Genomic DNA, 20144 nt, shown 5'->3' with positions numbered 1-20144 from the left:
ACCGCAGAGCAATTAAAAGCTAGAAAATTGTAAATAATTACAACCAAATATTATATAGAATAACTGTAAATAGATAAGAGAAAAGAAACAAACTTTGCAATCAATTGACAAATTTGTAGATCTCTGTCCAGACAAAGGCCTACGTAGCCCGTCACATAACTGTAAAACAATTGGTTTTTGGAGACGATATAAACGCCTAAAATTAACGTCAGACAGCCCAAAGACTTTCGATCTGTCTCTGAAAACCCTCTGCCTCCGTAAATCCCTTCTTCTCTGCCTGTCTATTTCTAAAGCGAGATTCATTAATTCTATGCGAGCCAAATTAATAGCTGCCATTTTTCCGACGACTAATAGTTGCTATACGCTCATGCTCATTCCGCTCTGTGATTTGAGGAAATGGATATCGAACACGATTTCGCCAGCTACTACCCTATCGAAATGGATATCGAATCCATCATCGATTTCGATTACGAATCGAAACCCATTTTTAGAAATCTATCTTACAGAATTCGACTTTATCCATTTTCGAAAACTTCGATCGAAATCTAGAATTTGGCCCCTGGTCCATTTTAGTGGACATCCTGTATAAAACCATAACGGTAGGGATTTTAAGTTATTTAAGGTAGGTTTGCGTTTTTTAGGGGAAATAGGTTAAGTAATCAAGATAGGCTTTCGTTTAACTATTACATTAAATAATAACCCAAAACAGTTAAAAAGTTATAAAACACCACTTTAGTTAGGTAAAAGATTTTTAATTAAAAACAATTAAAAGTACAGAACGACAGATTTGATTCAGTCTACATTTACAAGAAACAATTTAACCTTCGTTAAATATAAAATCCCTCTCCAACTGCGGGGGAATACACTTTTTCAAACCACCGCTAGGCCAATATGCTGCCAGCTAGCAGCAACAAACACAATTAGAACGCAGCTAGCCTTTAAACACGCTAACGCAGTGTTGTGTACAACTTTCATTGGACGAACCTTTATGCTGGACGTTTTACGGCGGGGAGAGGGAGACAATTTCCGAATTTCCCCCTTCTGACGGTAGCAGGTGCTAAAGCGTCTTACCAATGAAAACTGTACGCAAGAAAATGCACGACTTTTGACGGGTTGCGTTCTCCATGTGTGGGGTGCTGGGTTTGTTGCTCCTAGCTGCCAGTGCCATTATCTCCGTTTATTGAAGTTTTTGTTTTAAGAATTTTTAAAGACTCGTGGTTATTTAATTTAAAATAGCGACTTACAACGGCCGAATTTTTGACTTTTTTATTATCAATATAATGAGAGGGATTTTTGGTTACGTGTTCAGTAGGGTCAGGCTTACATGTACATACGTTCATAGCTTCCAAAACAAATTGACAGCTGCAAACAGCATCTTAAATTCCAGAGCCTCTCGAATACCGTTGGACTTCCGAAGACCAACAGGGTCGCAGTAAGCTCTTGGAATCGGAGCGACAATGATAATTTGGTTCTGTTATTGTTGAAATTCGAAGAATTATCTGCTACACTGCCGTAACCCATTTCAAGACATTCCTTCAGTTTTGCTTGCATTTTTGGGTAATAAGTGACGATATGCATATCTCCAGTCTTTGATTTTGGGGGACCTTATGCTATTGCACTCATATTGGGTCAGAATTTATACACCGGTACACCTGGGATATCAATCATCCTGTTTCACCGAGGGTCTTATCATAATTCCCGGTTGGTCCTTATAATAGCTATGCAAGTCGGCAGGCAAAACGTGTTTTATATTTTCTTCTTTTTTATATCTAAATTAATGAGAGAAATGATAGCAACAAGTTAGCTTAATCTTTAAATATTTTATATTTAATGTGATATAAAATTTAATTATAATTAGAATCAGCTAGGCTAATACCCAAGGCACCACCTTAGGCCTAAGTCATCCAGTGATTTTAAAGTCATTAAAACAATATTCTCAAAACGATGGGTTAGATACTGGCAATGTTTGCGTACGGTATTTTGACTCTCAAAGTAATTTCAGAAATAAGGAACTAGCTGTTTTTGAGAGTTCAGAGTACGATTTCCGTGTTAATTTTTGGTTTTTAAAACTGTTTTAAAGATTTTGGAACTGATTTTCACCCAGATGTTGCGATTATTAAGTGGATTTCTAAATTTCTAAAATACTTTTTCTCTATCAAATAAGGGATTTTTAAGAAGGTCTAAATATATGTAGTTTTTGAATGAAAGGCATTAAAAGTCGCTAGATGACTTGGGCCTAGGGTGGTGCCTTGGGTATTAGCCTAGATAATTACTTTATTCCTCCTTAACAAGTGTTGATAGCTGCAATGATCTATTGGTATCGATTTTAGTAGGTTGCGTTCTAGGGGTTATTCTTGGAATCAAGACAGTGTGAACGCAGCTTTATTAACGGGTGAAGTGCGAAATTCCTGACGGGGTTTTCATATTGAGGTTAGGAATTGGTAGCATTTTCACATGTCAGATCCCACCTGTAATTTAGATTTCCGTCTATAATCTCTATCGTTCGTTTTGGAAGCATTGTCGGAAAGCACTAAATATCTAGGCTTAGTGGGTTTGATTTCCACAGGTATAATTCGGCTTGCTTAACTGGATTTAGAACATATACTTCTCAATATGAGGCCTACGATACATATTTGAATCAAGACACTAATAAACAACACTAATGTAATGATAGACAATAATGTGTTTTATTTTGTACATTATGCTATTTCTACGTAGATTATTTGTTACATACTGGGCACGCAAAAGCCCCATCTGCAAACTCCACTTTGGGAAAACTGGGGCATCTGAAATTAATCATTAAGTATGGATTTACTAAATATTACTCGAAAAGTAACGTTTTTATAGATTTCATTACAACTGTGATTTCGCGAGGGCTATCACTGAGCCTGACAGTTCAGGTGTTGACCTGCCCTTTGCATTCCACGACGCACTCATTTTCCTGAAATAGACAACGAAAATAGATAGTTACATGAAGGTCTACCAATCCCCCGAGTTTGAACAAAATCGGTGTGTAACACCTCGGGTCGTCTCCTCGTGAGTTGGTCAAAGCGTAGTCGAAATCAGTCATTATATGTTACATAATGAGTTACATATATAATCGTAAAAAGAAATGTAGTAGTAATCTCAAATTTATATACTGGCATTTAATTTATTTTTATATTAAAACTATATTAGACAAATTCTGACAAAAGATATTTCTATAAAGTTAATTGAACAAAAAATATGAATATAAAAGGTTTCTAATACGTCACATGACAGAGCTTTATAAGTATAATCGTAGCATGTGCACTAGTAAATCCGAAATTCCTCGTGAATCTATCACGCGCTCCTAGACTTGTAAAAGTAAGAGACGGTGACGTAAAAGAAATATTTAAACCAGTAGGCCAAGTTACTTTATAGAAAGACCCAATTTAAAGCAAGTGGCGAATCGACGTGAAGTAGTTTTTCAATAGACGTCACTAGCGTCGAAATCAAAAGGCGTTACTTATAAATCTTTTTCCTGCGGCCATTTTTACACCTCATGAGAGCTACCATCTTTTATGGATTTTAACTGCCAAGTTTCTTGGTCCATATTTTTGTGATTGGCCTTGGAAGTGAAAAAACTAAGTGATAAAATCGCGAGCGAGGTAATTTTAGGGAAAATATTTCGTTGGTGTCTAAGGTCTAGACCGACACCACCTTGTGAATCTTAATTTTCTTCAAAAACAAAAAAATGGAAAATATTTCAATCAGTAACCGTTCACGCTTGTTTTTTTTTACGATAATCAAGTTAAGTAAACTGTTTAGTTTATATCTTTAAATTTCTAATGAGGAAATTACCGTTTATTACTACAAATTGTAAAGTTAAATAAAAATAATAATCAACTGAATGAGCGTTTTGGTAAGTATATAAAGTAACTCAACTTAAATCTTTCCAAGGCTTAATATATGCTGTATCTTTTTTAAGGTACATGACTGGTTCAAATTGTATTGTTAGGGACTGCAAAAATAGCCATCGGCTACTTTCAGATTGGAAAAATCTAGTCTGTGAAATTCATGTATTGAAGAAAGAATGCTTTTGTAAACTACCTTTCGCATTGTATTCTTTACCAAAAAAATGACATTGCCAAAGTTTAAAATAGTTTAACACCTTTTTCGTAGGACAAACTGTAATTCTGAAAATAATTCTAAATTGAAATGCATTCTTAAAAAAAGTGACTGTTCATTAAAAAAACATGATCTACTTCGGTTAAAGGAATTTGCCTTCTAGCATATTGTTCTTCATAAATTTCTGTCTCTTCAGTCACCTCATTTTGTTTTTCCTAATTTTAAAATATTTTAATACTATGCTAATTTTTTTTCATATTATATAACTTACATTTTCAATTTCATAATTTGCAAGCTCTATACATATATCTGTATCTTCTAATGCACCAGCTTTGTATTGTACTTGATCAGTTTTAATTTCCATAAATTCGATCTGTTGTTGGTTTTCTTTTTAAGACTGAATTGTTTGCCTATGTTTTTCGCAACCAAGGAAAGAGGTAGATTGTTCATTAAAGTCAATGTGACTGTAGGTTTTCTAAAATTATTTGTTAAATTAAAATTTAAATAGCTTATTTTAATTTTATTTAGTCAATTTGTTAAATACAATTCCTCTTTTTATGTATTGCTCTGGTAAAGTTGGAACCACGGTTGTATCTTAATTTAACGATAATCCTATTCCAAAAAATGGTCACCACAAATCACATCATTTGGATCAGGAGTCCAGTTAAAATTACCGATAGCTTCAAGCCATTCTTTTAACAAATCCGACCGATTAATAGGAAATCTTCAAAACAGAATTCTTAATAACAGAAACATCTATGATCTTATCAATTTTTCAGTTTCTTACTTATGCCAAGAAACTTTTTTTATTTCTCCCAGTATTTACAAAACTTTTGACAGAACATTTTCTACCCATTGCAAAAGTTATTTTACTTTTAAAACCAAAAATATTTAAGGTCTACCAAATTTTTAAAGTGTACATATCTTAGGACTATCAAAACAAGAATTGCGTTCAAAATTTCCGCCAAGATCAATAAAGCAGACGACAGTTATCTTTCCTACGGCTAAAAACAGATGGCGCCAACACGATTCGATAGAGTTCAAACTTAAGTCTAATCCTCCTACTCAAATAAAACGTGTCCCGCGAATCCCAGATTTGTTTGGATCTCTATTTATTCTAGCTCATTGCTTATTTCTATGTAGTTATCCATGTTGAGAGCTTGGATTTAGTTGGGAATCTCATACAAAATATTGGTTTTTTGTTTTCAAAATTCACAAGGTGGTGTCGGCCCCAGGCCTTAGACACCAACCATACAACATAAATTATTTCAAATGTACCTCGATGTAACGGATGGACGGACGAAAATTACAAAGGGATATTCTACCGTGGAAAGACATTATGGTTGATAAGTTAGCAGGGCTACCAGGTTTAAAACAAAATGGCGGACTACAGTGAATTATCGAAAAAAAGATTTATAGGTACCCCTCACGTTGACTGGGTCGTTTGTAAATTGGTCAATAACATAAATTCCAGTAATAATCAACCATATTTTTACATAGGATATATTATTTTAGTTTAAGTCCACTAAATAGAGTAAACGTTGTCTAAAACTCTACAATGGCTCTCTGACGAAGTTATCATTTGTCTATTTTAAATTTTAGCTTCCTTTGACATAAATAGATGATCGTTTGTAAATTTGACGATAACTTAAATTATAGTAATTTTTAACAACATATTTTATATGGGATATATAATTTAGGTTAAAGTCCATTAAGAAGAGTATAGGTTGTCTCTATAACTACAATACTCTACAATGACTTGTTTTAAAAAAAGCATTTGATTAAAAATGTAGTAGTCGAAATCTTACATTTACATTCTTATGTACGTTTTTTATAAATTTTTTAACAAAATAATAAAATATATATCTTAGTTACTGTTTAACACGTTAACCAGGTTAATATTATTTGTCACACTTTTAGCCACCTGGAATTTTCCCACTTGGGAACAATTTTTCAAGTCCCTCGAAAAAAGAAACGTGACATACCGTCTCGCTTATCGAAAGTAAAACATCCCCAACTGTAGCACTGTCGCACTTCTGCTTCACGTCTTTCATGTGACATGTTCCACCTACACAAACCTGCGTGTGAAAGCTCGATTACTCCCTCATCTCAAGCAGCTATTCAAGTTTAAATATTTGAATACCTTGCTGCTTTCTTGTTGCACGCATTACCACAGCTATCATTTGCTCGGACATCTAAAATAATGACAATATTGCATGTTACATGCAAGAGAGTAAACTAATTTTATCTTATTTCGGTGTTACCCAATTTTTACTTTTGTTTATCCTATATTTTACTTAATACTATTGATTATCCCTGTTGATCATTAGATTTCACGATAGTGGAATCTTTATAAGGGGCCAAACATGCTTCTCCATAGACTTTGAAAGCACTATTAATGCTATCAAAAACGTAAGCTATTTTTTCCACTTTTAAAATTTTAAGCGATTTTCATGCCCACGATTCAGTATTAGGGAGGCAAGCGATAGCTACACGGCTTTGTTATTACTGTCAACTTATAAAAAAAACACAAACTTAATAATCGCAATACATTACGTGGTTTTCTCGACAGTAGGTAAAAGCGTACCAATGGCTTTGCTTCATTGCAACATTTTTGACACGACGGCTTTACTTATCGGCTGGGAAGTTCACGAGCAACCCTGTTCCCAAGTTTGAAAATTAAAGTTTTGGTCGGTGCCGCCTTAAAAGTTTTAAATCTTTGCAGTGTTAATAAACGTATTGTTTGTAAATAATTTTGGTTGTGGTGCATTTAATTATGCATAAATAATCATTTAAAAATAAAATAACCATAGTCTTGTTTAAATTCATTGTAATCAACATTTAAAAACTTAACCCTTTGCACCCCTGTACGTATACGGTAATAGCCAAATTTTACAACTCTCTAATATAATCATTAATCATTTTGGATCGATTAGTTTTTACATATTTCATGTAAGCTATCACATAGTACTAACTATTATCACTAAACATTTATATTAAAGTTAATGGTTCATTTGGTTGAGCTGCTTTTAATAATGTGTACATTGTTTATTAAAATATCAAAATAACCATAATCTTTTTAAATTAATTATAAAAAACCTATTTTACCTGGCACCTTTAGGAATAATAAAACGAGAAAACATAATAAAAAAAATTATACACTGGTAAATAATTAATTATTTACTTTACAAAGTGCACTTTTAAGCAGACGACGCGAAAATCTAAAAAACGCTTGATCACTAGTAGTCACGTGCCATTATGGCGGGTGACGTCGCTTGGTGGATGTATCTCGGCTCCCTCAATCTTTCCCCGCTAGAATTTAAAGATCATAATTATAAATTTCATTTTCGGGGTGGCTTCTGCTAATTTACAAAATGCAACACGTAGAACCATATCAATTTGAGGCAGAAAGGCCGAGTTCCAGCGAATACGGCGAATCTGAAGAAAATTATAGTTTTGAATCGAATGATTCCGAAGCATCAGATGAACTTTTTGAGCGCTTAAATGGAGAGGTAAATGCCTGGTAAGTGTCATTAAAGGGTTCCATCAGCTGAACAATATTATATTTGAAAATTAGGTGTAGATGTACAAATTGCGCAATTATGGAAACTGAGGAAGAGTGTACATGTTGTGTGGAACAAAGGGATGTTAGAAACAAAATGCAAGAAGATATTTCATACCCTGGGTTTGGGGTTGTGTGCTTAAATATTCATGTTTTGAATACAGCTTACCGGTTGTACGCTAGACATTTTATTAGAAGGCTTGGGTTGCCTAACAATGACCCAAATGCGTATGTATTGAGTTTTTGGTAATTAATTGACTTTTAGAACCAACTATTTTAATTATTTATAGGAGGTTCAGGTATACAGCTTAAAGGCAATTTGTAGGCATGATTTACCGAAACCTTGGAGAAAGAGTGAGAGTGATAATACCGTCGTGTGTTATTAACCGGATTCATGAGAGATTTCCTTCGCCTGATAATGTCTATAAAGGATATTTACATGTTTAAATAATTTCTAATTAGTGAGAAATGCATATGAATCAAATTTTCTTCCTATTGTTAACATTTCTTCTACGGGTATATTTTATGAAAAAACAGTCAAGGCTTTGTATAAAACATTTAACTCAAAAGATTAATAAACAGATCTCATTTTAAAATGTTTTACAATTATTGAAATTTTTAAATGTTATTGGTGAGTCATTGTAAATTAAATTTTCTTACAAAATTTACTACTAAACTTGGTAATTAACTTTTCTTTAGGTGGATGATTGTATGAGAAGGAAAGGGGAGGGGGTATGATGTCATTTCCCAAAGCTTTACTAGCTTCTTCATATGTAGTATAAATTTTTCTCCTTTGCAGAACATTATTGTACAGGTGTTCTACATACCCTAAAAGAAAGTGAAAGTGGTTTAAAAAAAAATTTCAAAGTTAAATTTATGATCTCACCATAGGTAGAAGCCTCTTTTCGCAATATCAAAGTAGGTTTTTCTTTGTTGGCTTTAGAAAATTTATACGTACATTGGTTCGAATCATTAGTTTTCTTTATCTCTTTTTGGCAATTTTCGTTGTGATGAAGCGCTGACAAGGTTAACCTAATTTAACAAAATTAACTAGTATCAATCTTAATACCAACAAAAGTTCGTAAGAAACACCTTAATGGGGTTTACAGTGCTCTCACCAAATTTTTAAAAATAGGGAAAAAGGATTTTTCATGATGAAACTAGGGACAACATATTAACACTTAAATGTATCTCAAAAAGGTCAATTAGATACAAATTGTTCCTAAATCTGATCCTTCTGTAATAAAAAATAACTTTGGCGCTATAATATATATACCTAATACTTGACTTCATAATGCTCCCTGGAATACTAGGATACTTTAGGGACTAAATCCCCATTTTAGGTTAGTTTAGGGACCGCAAAGGAAAAAAAGGACTATGGTATTCTAGAGACTTGGTAGAAGCCCTGGGTTTATTACGAACTTCTTTGTAACAAGTATTGCAAATTATCTTGATTGCATTCCTTCATAGAAAAAATGTGTATTTTTAGGGCCATTAGTTAACACAGTTGGGTGGTATCCTTCAAGCGAACTTGTTCCTCCATATCCAGATGTTAATTCAACATCTTTTAACAACCTTTTATCTTCAATTATTTTCACAACTTGAAGGTGGGCTAGAGTTCCTATAGAGATAATACTTAAAATAATATTAATAGTAGTTCTTTTATCTCAACCTAAAACTAAGTTCGATAGCATTTTTTTGGATGTTTCATTGGATACGAGCTTTCTGTCTGTTCAACGACATGAAGTAAAAATTGTTTTTCTTCCTCATTCCTAGTGACTATCGTATTGAAATCTTCAAATAGTTTAACACCCCTCTCCGCAGTGTCGTTAACCACACGCAAACTTCCAAGTCTTGGGAGGTAATTGCAAGAAAGAGTCCTTGATGTCTAGAACTGAGAGCATATTCAGCGTTCTTTGCGCTGCAAAAGCTTCTAATGTGGCTTCCGTGGATAGTTTAGCAGAGTCATCTCGTACCAAACGAGAACCGCCGTCAACATCCATTCTTTGAACAATGGCCATTTTCTCGCCAAATGACAGCTTCTCGGAAAACAAGACAAAGGCAACTAGCTCACCAGACAAGTAACACAAGTGACGCTCTAAGACAACCCTTGCTGCTGCAGCGATTTCGGGATCAATGGCTTCGTATGATTTTAATCTCTTCCAAAGTTGTAGGTCATTAATCGGTGCATCTGCTGCTAAAGGCGCTTCGAATCCAAATCTTGGTGCATTCTTAATCCCACTGCTGTGTGCGAAGTGGGGATTGGTCCACCCATTGCTGCACCTCCTGCTGGGTTGAGTGGCTTGCGTCAAAGGTGCGACCATCAGTAGTAAGGTTCTGCTACCCATGCTGGATTTGTCACCTGTCCGGGCTAGGGGGACGCTGGCGTAGGGCACTATGATGATAGGCCTCCGGTGGTATGGTCTTTGTTACTAGGTACACCGGGCTATAAATTCTGACACACTGTATATCAGTGCACCGAAACTAACAAATCGAACGATTTGTTTTTCTTCTCTTTTGGTTAGCTTTAATGCTCGTGAATAACTCTTAAAGAGAAAAACCTTCATAGTATACAGCAGTTTTGCCATCCATCGAGCATTATGTATTGGTCCCGGGGCATATCAATGAATTCTCACAGGTGGTTTATATTAGCTCTTTGTTATCATCACGAACTTGTTTTTCTCCAGCTAAAGCAGTCGTAAGACTCTCAAGAGTGTTTTCAACAAACGGTTCCGTGCTAGTATTGGAGTCAAGACAATCGTAGTGCTATTTTTAAAATGTATCCCAAACATCGCTGAATCTCTTGAATAATGGAATCTTAGGAGAGCTTGATGGCCCAAAGCACAGTGTAAATATTTTTGAAATCATTATTTCAAACACGTGATGACGACAAGCAAGTCATAAAAGATCACGGCCCGTCTTTACTTCTAGAAGATTGCACACTCCTTTTTTGGCACCGGTGTTAGAGGCAGTAGTGTCAAACTCATAGCTCGGACTTTATTTGTGACATTCCACTGTTCCATTGTGTCAAAAAAAACCGGTGACAAGAATCGGAAGGCGCTCTACTTTCTTATTACCTGTTATATCTGGCAGTATTTTCCTATCCCAATGTATTACAAGTGGATATGTCGGGTCGAATGTGTATTTTATATTCGCATTAAATTCTGCCCTTGCTTTTTTTCTTGCACGTGGAATTGTGCTTCGAGAGATTGGGAGTGAAGCGGGATTACAACCAATTGCGGCAGACAATGGAATAATTAGTCGCACTGCTTCTCGGTCAGTTATTTTGTTACGATCAAGAGTGCTGGCAACATGTTGTGTAAATATACCACTAGTCGATGGCACAAAGTTACTGGCACTGGTCGCGCTCCTTGCCTTTTTTGTAAAACCAACGAAAAAGTCATCTTCTTGCTTATACTTTAAACTGCTATAGCGACACTGGAAGTGCTACTGAAGCTGAAATCAAGTTCTTGACTTGACACTACCGAAGTTGAAGCATTACTTTTAGCGGCCTTTTCTCGTAATTCTTCGGCTCTTTTTTTTGTTTGAGACAACGTTCTTTGGTCTTTTTCAGCTTCTTGTCAATCGATGTCATAATCATCTTACGCTCACCTCTTTGATCAATGAGAAACTCTCTGTCTTCCGTAATTTTGATTGAATTCATGACGTTTGCATGGGCAATATCAAAAAGGTTGCCTAGCTCTTCTGTAAACAAATGCTCTCTATTTTTCTGTGCTTCCGAATCTCTTGCTTTATTTTTCTTTAAAAGCAGCAATTTCTTATGAATTTTTATAATATTTTCAACGCAGTGTTTTGTTTGTCGGGTCGGAATACCAGATTTGTTCCACACTTCTATGACTTGTTGAACGAGCATATGCGCTGAAACTTTGATATTTTTTTATTCATTTAATGTGTGGTGATAACGAAGTAAAACTTGCCGAAGAGTTGGAAGTTGGTTCATCTTTACCAATGGCTCCAGATCCCGACAGCCAACTAGAAACATTTCGTCTTTTTTTCGAGTTGATGAACTCATTTTAATGCACTGATTCACTCACACTCTCACAGTCTAGTACATAAGTAACAAAGTTTTTTACGTTCGTCTATAAAAATCTTGAACTGAAGTATTTAAAAGTAGATTCACACACGAAACTGACCTGTAACAAAATATTAAAATCAAGAATTTTTTACAAAAGTTTTAAAAACCGCACTCGATTGAGCACCCTCTTCCGCTAATGCTAGCCAACTGAAATTATACAATGTTATTGCTATGGATAATTGTTACAAATTTACGGGGTGGCCAAACTGAAAATTGTATCTGCTTGTATCTTGGAAAAATATTTTTTAAATATTTTGCCGCATCATTGTTATCAAATTTTAAAAGCTTTCTGTCGCATCATTGTTATCGAAATAAACTATTGTACATAAATGGTAATTATTAGATAAGCGTTCTTGCAAGGGTATTCATTCTCTACTTTTCATAAATATTACATTACGAAACTGATCTGTAACAACGTTTTCCCTTGTTCAGTTTTCATATTACATAATCACTTTGAGTTCAAATACCAAAATGCTCTAAATACAAAATGTAAATGTCAAAATATTGTCTATTTAATTTCAATTTCAATATTAATGACCTTATGCAAAAATAACCAATTACCTTCCGAGGATTCAATCTGGAATAAAAAGTTTCGCACTAGATTTAATAAAATCTTCCACTGGGAAATAAAGAGCAGTTTTCTCTGAGATTTGTGTCTTTCACTGGTACTAACGCTCTCGCAGCTGCTTCAAGATCATCAACGAATCAACAGATTCCACTAACTTATTTTAACTAGTTGTCGGACAGAGACCACTTTCTCGGTTTCAAACAACAATCCACATTTGGGATCGTGTTCCATTGGAGAAGCAAGCCCAGAGCTTTTGATGAAAATCCGAAGCTTGCTCACTAGAGCTAGTTATACACCCATGGAACCAACTAACGCTAGGGACGGTTCATAAGATTGAAAATTTGAAAAATATTCGTTTACAACGCGACCTAGTGAGTTTTCAGTGCCTTTCCGGAAAAGTGATTCAATTTTTTTAAAGGGATGTAAAGTGTAGTCTGCTTATTTGTCTTGGTTAAGGCTTAACGTTTGTACTGTGATAACTGATCACAAAGCTCAGCTGTGATATAAAAATGTTTAGTTCTTATACATATGAAACATTGGGTATACTTCAACCTCAAGTTGAAATAACTAACAAAAGGCCGCCTTATGAAGATGAAATTAGTTTTTCAGGTATGTTTCTTTCTTTCATACATGGTCCATAGGCAGAAAAAAGGCTCAAGTTATAGATCAAAATAACGATAACTTCTATGGACTAATGATATATTATATGGAAAGATAAATCATAAGTTATAATTAATAGATGATAGTGATGAAGATACCTCAAGGTTTGCTAATTTGAGCTGTTTAAATGAGGTACAAGAAAGCATGGAACGATCTAATAATAAGAAACCCGAACTTAAAAGTACTCTGTTGGAAGTTACAAATGTGTTCACATCTAAATTACTAATTAAATTTTCTTTAGTAAAAAGACAGGTAAAGTGTTTCAGCCCAAAAAGAAAAAGCAATTGCAAAGTAAATATTTGATCTCGGAAAATAAATATAATGATACGTTTCAACTAATTTGGAGCAATGCAAAGAAAGAATTAGATATATTTCAAGATGAAATACCTAATTTTATGGAAACCTAAAATCTTATTTTCACACGCTATTAACAAAAACTAACGAAGATCAAACTTATCTGGAATTCAAGAAATTACACGACATTAAAGAGAGACCTAAATTTTACTTGGATTGTGACATTGTTAGTATTTTTAAATATAAGATAAAATAAACACAATGTGATAATCTATTTATAAATACAGGATGATACTGAAGTATCGATTGGAGAGAAAGAGGCAGTGATTTCAAACTTAATGGATTTCGTATATCAGGCTGGAAAATTGATTAGCGAGACGTCAGATGCAGCCGCTTCCGGGATGGGTTCCAATACTACCTCAGCTACTAACCCTTCATCTAAGGGCAGTGACATTTCATTGTATTTTGTTGTTGGAACAATTATTAATAAACTAGTTAAGGTAAAAAATGTGAAACTGCTAAAATTGCGCTCGGGAGAAAAATTGGAGAAGCTATTCAAGAAAAGAATATAGAAAATGTTCGAAAAGAATGGCGGCAGTGGGTCGATGAACAAAACAGAATGAATCTAAAGTACTCTACAGAAGCGGCATTTCAAATGTTTCAAAATATGAACGAAATAGTAGAAATGTTTTTAATGAAACCTGCATTCAAAACAAGAAGAATCTAGCTGCCATTGCTATAAGGGAAGACGAAGGTGTTAGAAATAAATGGGCAAGTTTATGTGAAAAGGCAAAAGTCACTGTAGAAGAGTCTAAAGATATTTTGACCCTTATCATCAGGACCTTTATTAACACCATTGGAAATGGACATACAAACCTCTTGAAAAATGCACGGAAGACTGCCATTCGAAAGAAGAACTTGGACACCAAATCACGAACCCAAAAAACTCAAATCAAGAATGAAAAATGAAGCCAAAGAAGAACTTAAAATTGAAATTTATAAAACACTCAATATTGTGATTTAATGTTCCTAAATGAGTTTAATAAAAGCTTCTGTTATGTTTTAAAATTTACAATTTTGGAAACTCTTCACTTTCTTGTGTATTAGAACCATCTATTGATTTAAGTATTAATTTTCCCTCTTGAAGGGTTCGTAAAGTTTGAGAATTTCTTGAGAACTGGTACAAATTAGGACTGCGTCCTGCCTTGCAGGATTGACGAACCTTGCTGAATAGTTGTTCCAACGGATCTTGATTGAAGTGAGCAGTTAATATGAATTTTGCCCCCTTTTCAAATAGTAGTGGGATGAGTTCCAAAATACATTTAGCTATATAAAAGGAAATAATTTTTATTCATAATTTGATAATCAATGAAGTGTAAAAAAAACCTTACTGGTTTGACGTAGTCCAGAAACTGTCTCGGGAGTGAGTAGCATTTTTTTCTTAGTAGCCTTGTCGACAGGTTGACTTTTAACGTATTCTTCCCACTCAGCTAGATAAGGAAGGAATACGTTTCTTAACCAATCTAATCCTGAGTCAGTGGCATCTCTAAAAGTATTGAGATTGGGATTACATGAACGATAACCCTTTAAAAGATGGCCCACGTTCATGATATCAAACCACTGATTAAAGAGCTCAATAAACCGCAGTCTCTTTGTATTCTCCAGGAAATTATATTTTAATAGCATTGGCAACTGATTGGCTGAGAACTTGGGTCGCTAGTTTGACTTTCATACGATTCTCCAAGTTGATATGGTCAGAAGTAAGTTTATGCAATTTCCGTAGATTAGTTGCCTTGTCTAAGTCTTTTTTATAAACCGCCCTTATTGTATTCCACGTTAACTTTTCTCCGTGAATTTCCATCAACCGATACTTGCACCCTTCTGTGCTGTTTGCAAGACAATTGCGCACGGTCTTATTTAAATGAGGTACATCAAAAAGAAAGTACACTGGAGATCCACCTGAACTGTAAGGATTGTCACGCTTGTAGCCACCTTCTCCGGTATTCATCTTGAAACATTTGCGGTTAGTAGCCGCACCATCTCCTACCACAGCAAGAATGTTAAAACCACAAGCCTCTAATTTAGAAATTGCTTCAAAAATTAACATGTCTAAAGTCTCTGCGGTGAGCGATGCTGTACCAAAGTGTGCGAATGAGTACTTAAACCCTGTGGTTAATCCCCTAACCATGAATTGAAGAGCATGGGTGGCAACTGGTTTTTCTTTGTAAGTGCGATGTTTAATCTGGTAAAATTTTTCTAGATAGTTATTTAACCTGGTATAGCCAACAACATTTCCACTTTCCACCCTATAAACAAGATCCTCTTCTATTTTAATTTCATCAAGTACAAGGATAAAATGCTCTGGGTCAACTTCAGATTGGGATATTTTTTGTTTTTTCTGAAATTCATCTTGCATGTGCTTAAATTGACTCCAATGGAATCCCGGGCTTGTGCCAATATTTGCAGAATGACGTGCAAGGGTTGATTTGGACGGCAACTGCAGAATTTTTGACTTTTGTAAAACATCGTACAACGCTCCCGACTTTCCATGCATGTAAAGACACCATTGTACCACAACTGGGTGCCATCTCCTCGTATTTTGATGTTTGTTTTTCAACATTTGCAACTGAGTTTTTAAAAATAGAGCTGGGAAGTCCCCTATTTTGTTTTCAATATCCGAATTGACTTTTTTCTCCAAAATATTAAGCAATTCTTCATGATCGTCATCCTCGAGACCTTTTCCATCATCTTTGATCAGTTTCTTGAGCCTTCTTTGTAATCTATTTACTTTAGTTTTGAGGGTAGATTCATTTTTCTTACTTTTTCGAAGATTCTTAATTAGTGTTGGCTTACTTAGGTTTCTGAAATGGGAAGTGTTAGAAGAATTTCTCTTTCTTTCTTTATACAAAATTGAGCGAAAGCTAGCCCTTTGTTTGACGCAATAAAAACAGCGCAATTTTACGAAACTAACAGGAATAAATAAACAGCACCTTTCACTATGTACTGCCATTGTCCCTGGATCTTGGAAACCCGTCTTAGAAAGATAATCTTCTTCGGGATTCCCTTTAAAGACTTGAAAGTAGCTCTTCAATTTTTTTAGACATTTTTCCAACGATTCTTCGTCATTAATATGTGTAGGTAATTGGGACAAAATTGAGGTTTCTTTGATGGGTTTTCCAAAAATTTTGAAACTAGTATTAAACGAATTATCGATGGTTATGCATATTAGTACGTATTCACCTTCTTCATCTATCTTTCTAACCTTTAAACAGTTATTTAGAAATGCCAAAGACCATGGAGAGGAACACACTTTAAAGATACTTTTCAGGCTATCTGGGTCAATTACACTATTTATTTTGAAAGAGTTGTTATCTCGTGGAGGTGGAGCTGTCATTTCTGGGATATTACTTTCTACGGTATGAAAGCTAGCTGGATTTTGAATTACAGAGGTATCCATCATTTGCGTTGCTGAATTTTGATTGAGAGACGTGTTCGTCAATTCCGTTGCTGAATCAATTTCCATAGCTGTAATTGGGACATCAACTTGGGTATCATCTGAAATGTAAGTTCCGGAAGCTCCAATAGGTTTAAGAATAGAAACATAATCCTGAAATATATCCATTTGTATTTAAAAATATATAATTTTGATGAAAACAGTTTAAGAACTTACTTTTGGACTATGAATTGGGTTAGGGTATTGTGTGGTCGGACCACGACCACCAACAAAATGCTTTGAGCATAAATATGTGTTATTATTGACACGTTCAATTGGATAGTCTTTTCTACCCAACCATTCTATCCATTCTTTACACTTATTAATTGTAACTTCGTTTTGCCTTTGGAAAAGCTATGAAATCTACATCTTTCATGTACTCATTATGCGATTGACGATTATCACTTCTGCAGCCACTATACACACATATCTTGGGTCTAACCATATTACCAATTTCTTAATTTGAAATAACGAAATTATAGATTATAAAATTAACGATTTGAAGTAAACGAGTACAATTTCTTAAAACATTCTAACAAAGACCAGGCTTAAAACAACACGATGGACAAAAGCCTGTTAAGCTTCGCATAGCAGACGAACTTTTAGGCCACGTTCCCATATATAGCTTACGAAAGGAAATTGTAGGTGGCGTTATGATCGTCACAGTTTCCTTTTGGAATCACCAAATTTTGGTCTGGGGGAAAAAACGCGGGGTGGGTTGTCAACGAACGCTTTTCAGAGGAGGTAAGGTAAAATGTACGGCTGAGAACCGTCCCTAGCGTTAGTTGGTTCCATGATACACCTATCTAAACCCTAATGTACAATAAGAAGTCAATTTGACATAAAACAATTATACCTTAAGTTGAGTATAATATATTTAACAGTATTTTAAATACCGTTAATTACATTCAATAATATCGTAAAATATCCTTCTCCTATATTTTACTTAGTACTTTGATTATCTCTGTTTATAAATATTTTCTGTTTCTCTTTCTTTTCTAATATATTTTACCAATTACCTTGATTATCCCTGTGGATAACTACTTTATGATTCTCCTTCTTTGTCCTATATTTTACTTAGTACTTTGGTTACCTTTCTTGATAATTATTTTCTTTTTCTACTTTTCTATTATATTTTACTAGATAATTGTTTTCTGTTTCTCCTTATTTTCTCCTATATTTATTTATCGAGCCACTTTTAAAGCCTTTAATTCAGGTGGCCGGGTTACAATGTGTAGGAGGGTGGTGGCAAGCCCTGCAAGCCAACAGCTCCCTACACTAACTATTACCGTTAACCTCGACAAGTTTTTATGGAATGGGAAACCGAAGATCTCGAGGGAAAACCCCTTAAACCAGTGGGGAGAGAACTTGCAAACTCAACGCAGAAGGAGTTGTTCTGAGTTTTCACCCAGTGCCACAAGTTGGGATCGAACCCAGCTCCTCTTGCTGCGAGGCGAAAGTGCTAACCACTCCACCACCCCAACTTCTTCATTCTTCTTATCCTATATTTTACTTAACACTATTGATTATCCCTGCTTATAATTATTTTGTTTCTCTTTTTTCTCTTATGTTATACTTACAATTGTTAGTACTTTGATTATACCTGTTTATAATTATTTTATGTTTATCCTTCTTTTCAAATATATTTCAACAATTACATTGATTATCCCTGTTCATAATGATTTTCTTTTCCTCCTTCTTTTCTAATTATTTTACTAAGTACTTTGGTTATCCCTGTTCATAATGATTTTCTTTTCCTCCTTCTTTTTCCCTGCTTATAATTATTTTGTTTCTCTTTTTTCTCTTATGTTATACTTACAATTGTTAGCAATTGTTAGTACTTTGATTATACCTGTTGATAATTATTTTCGGTCTATCCTTCTTTTCTAATATATTTTACCAATTACACTGATTATCCCTGTTGATAATTATTTTCTTTTTCTCATATATTTGTCTTTATCCTACAATTTTTTCTTCCTTTATTTTTAAATTTTTAGAAGTAATATTCTTATTTTTCCTTTATTTTAAGAATAATTTTCAAATTTGTTTCTTTGTTTATTAATATTATTTGTATTTTCTCTCTATATTTATAGAAATAAAATGGGTATTTTTTCTTACTCAGTTGCTTTAGTAAATTTTTTACTATTTTCCTTTACTTTAGAAATATCATTAACTATTTTACTCTAATTATATTTATCTAATAATAGTAAAACACTTTTTATACTTACTAGTCGAAAAGGCCAAAGCCGACAACAGAAGGAAAGCCGTGGGGATTAAGTACTTCATTGTCATCTGCTCTCAATGGCAATAGAGAACGATTTGAGCTTTGGAACGTGTTTACAAACCAATATATCTTTTATACTTGCTTCAAGGTTGTACGAATACATGTAGGTAAATATTTTGAAAATAATAAGATTGTTCTGCTATTGTTTTCAATATTTTAAATTAGAATGGATATGCAAAATACAAACGATATGTTACTAATTTAAAAAATATTTCCGCATTCAATAGTCGTGGAATAAGGTTTGAAATTTTTTATAAACCAAGGCTAGATATAACATTCGCAACCAAAACTTTAGTAAAAATATCGAAATGAGGGAGAAACACAATGGCGGCTCCATTCGACGTCATGTTCATTTTAATGAAGAATCAAACGGATTCTGGGCGATTTTAAAAAAAATAATTTATTGTGGAATCAAGCATTATTTCACTAAAGGACAGTAGTTTAGTTCATAATCAAAATAATAATGTATAGGTGATGGCCTGGGAATTAAAGCTTAAAACAGTTCAAGAACATTTCGATTCCACTGGTACTTCCATCAAATTAACAGACTTTGCGTTATCTGACCATAGGAAATAACTACAATAAATTAGATTATTTGCATTTATTTACACTCAGATCATTGTGGATACTTTCTGTTTGTATTGGAACAAAAAGTTAAACGCTAACTTAAACTATTCGCTGTTCTGGAGGATAAAATTGCCTCGTGAACTATTCGTCAAGGTCAGAGTATTGGTTCTAAACCTTTAATAGTGCTGAAAAGACGGGTTAAAGAGAGAAAACTTAAATAATTAGTCTAAAGGCAGCCAATTTGGAAAAACTTTTTACCCTGACTCGAACTTTTCCTAAAAACACAATTGGAATATAATGACTTCATAGGATTACTATTCTTACCTATTCCGAAATCACAGAACAATCGAAAAGTATGTACAGTAGATGCACAGATTTCAGGTCCCTCACAGTTACCGAATTTTAATATCCCCCGATTAAATTTCTTTAGAAATTTTAATTTAATTTAAGATAATGAAGTATTGATTTAAATATTTTCAATTGAATGGAAATGCAAAATACAAATAAAATATTAAATAATTAAGCAAATTA

This window comes from Leiobunum rupestre, chromosome 1 (genome assembly GCF_980474605.1).
Source record: "Leiobunum rupestre chromosome 1, qqLeiRupe1.1.hap1, whole genome shotgun sequence".
Classification (NCBI taxonomy): domain Eukaryota; kingdom Metazoa; phylum Arthropoda; class Arachnida; order Opiliones; family Sclerosomatidae; genus Leiobunum; species Leiobunum rupestre.
This window is presented reverse-complemented; position numbering follows the sequence as displayed.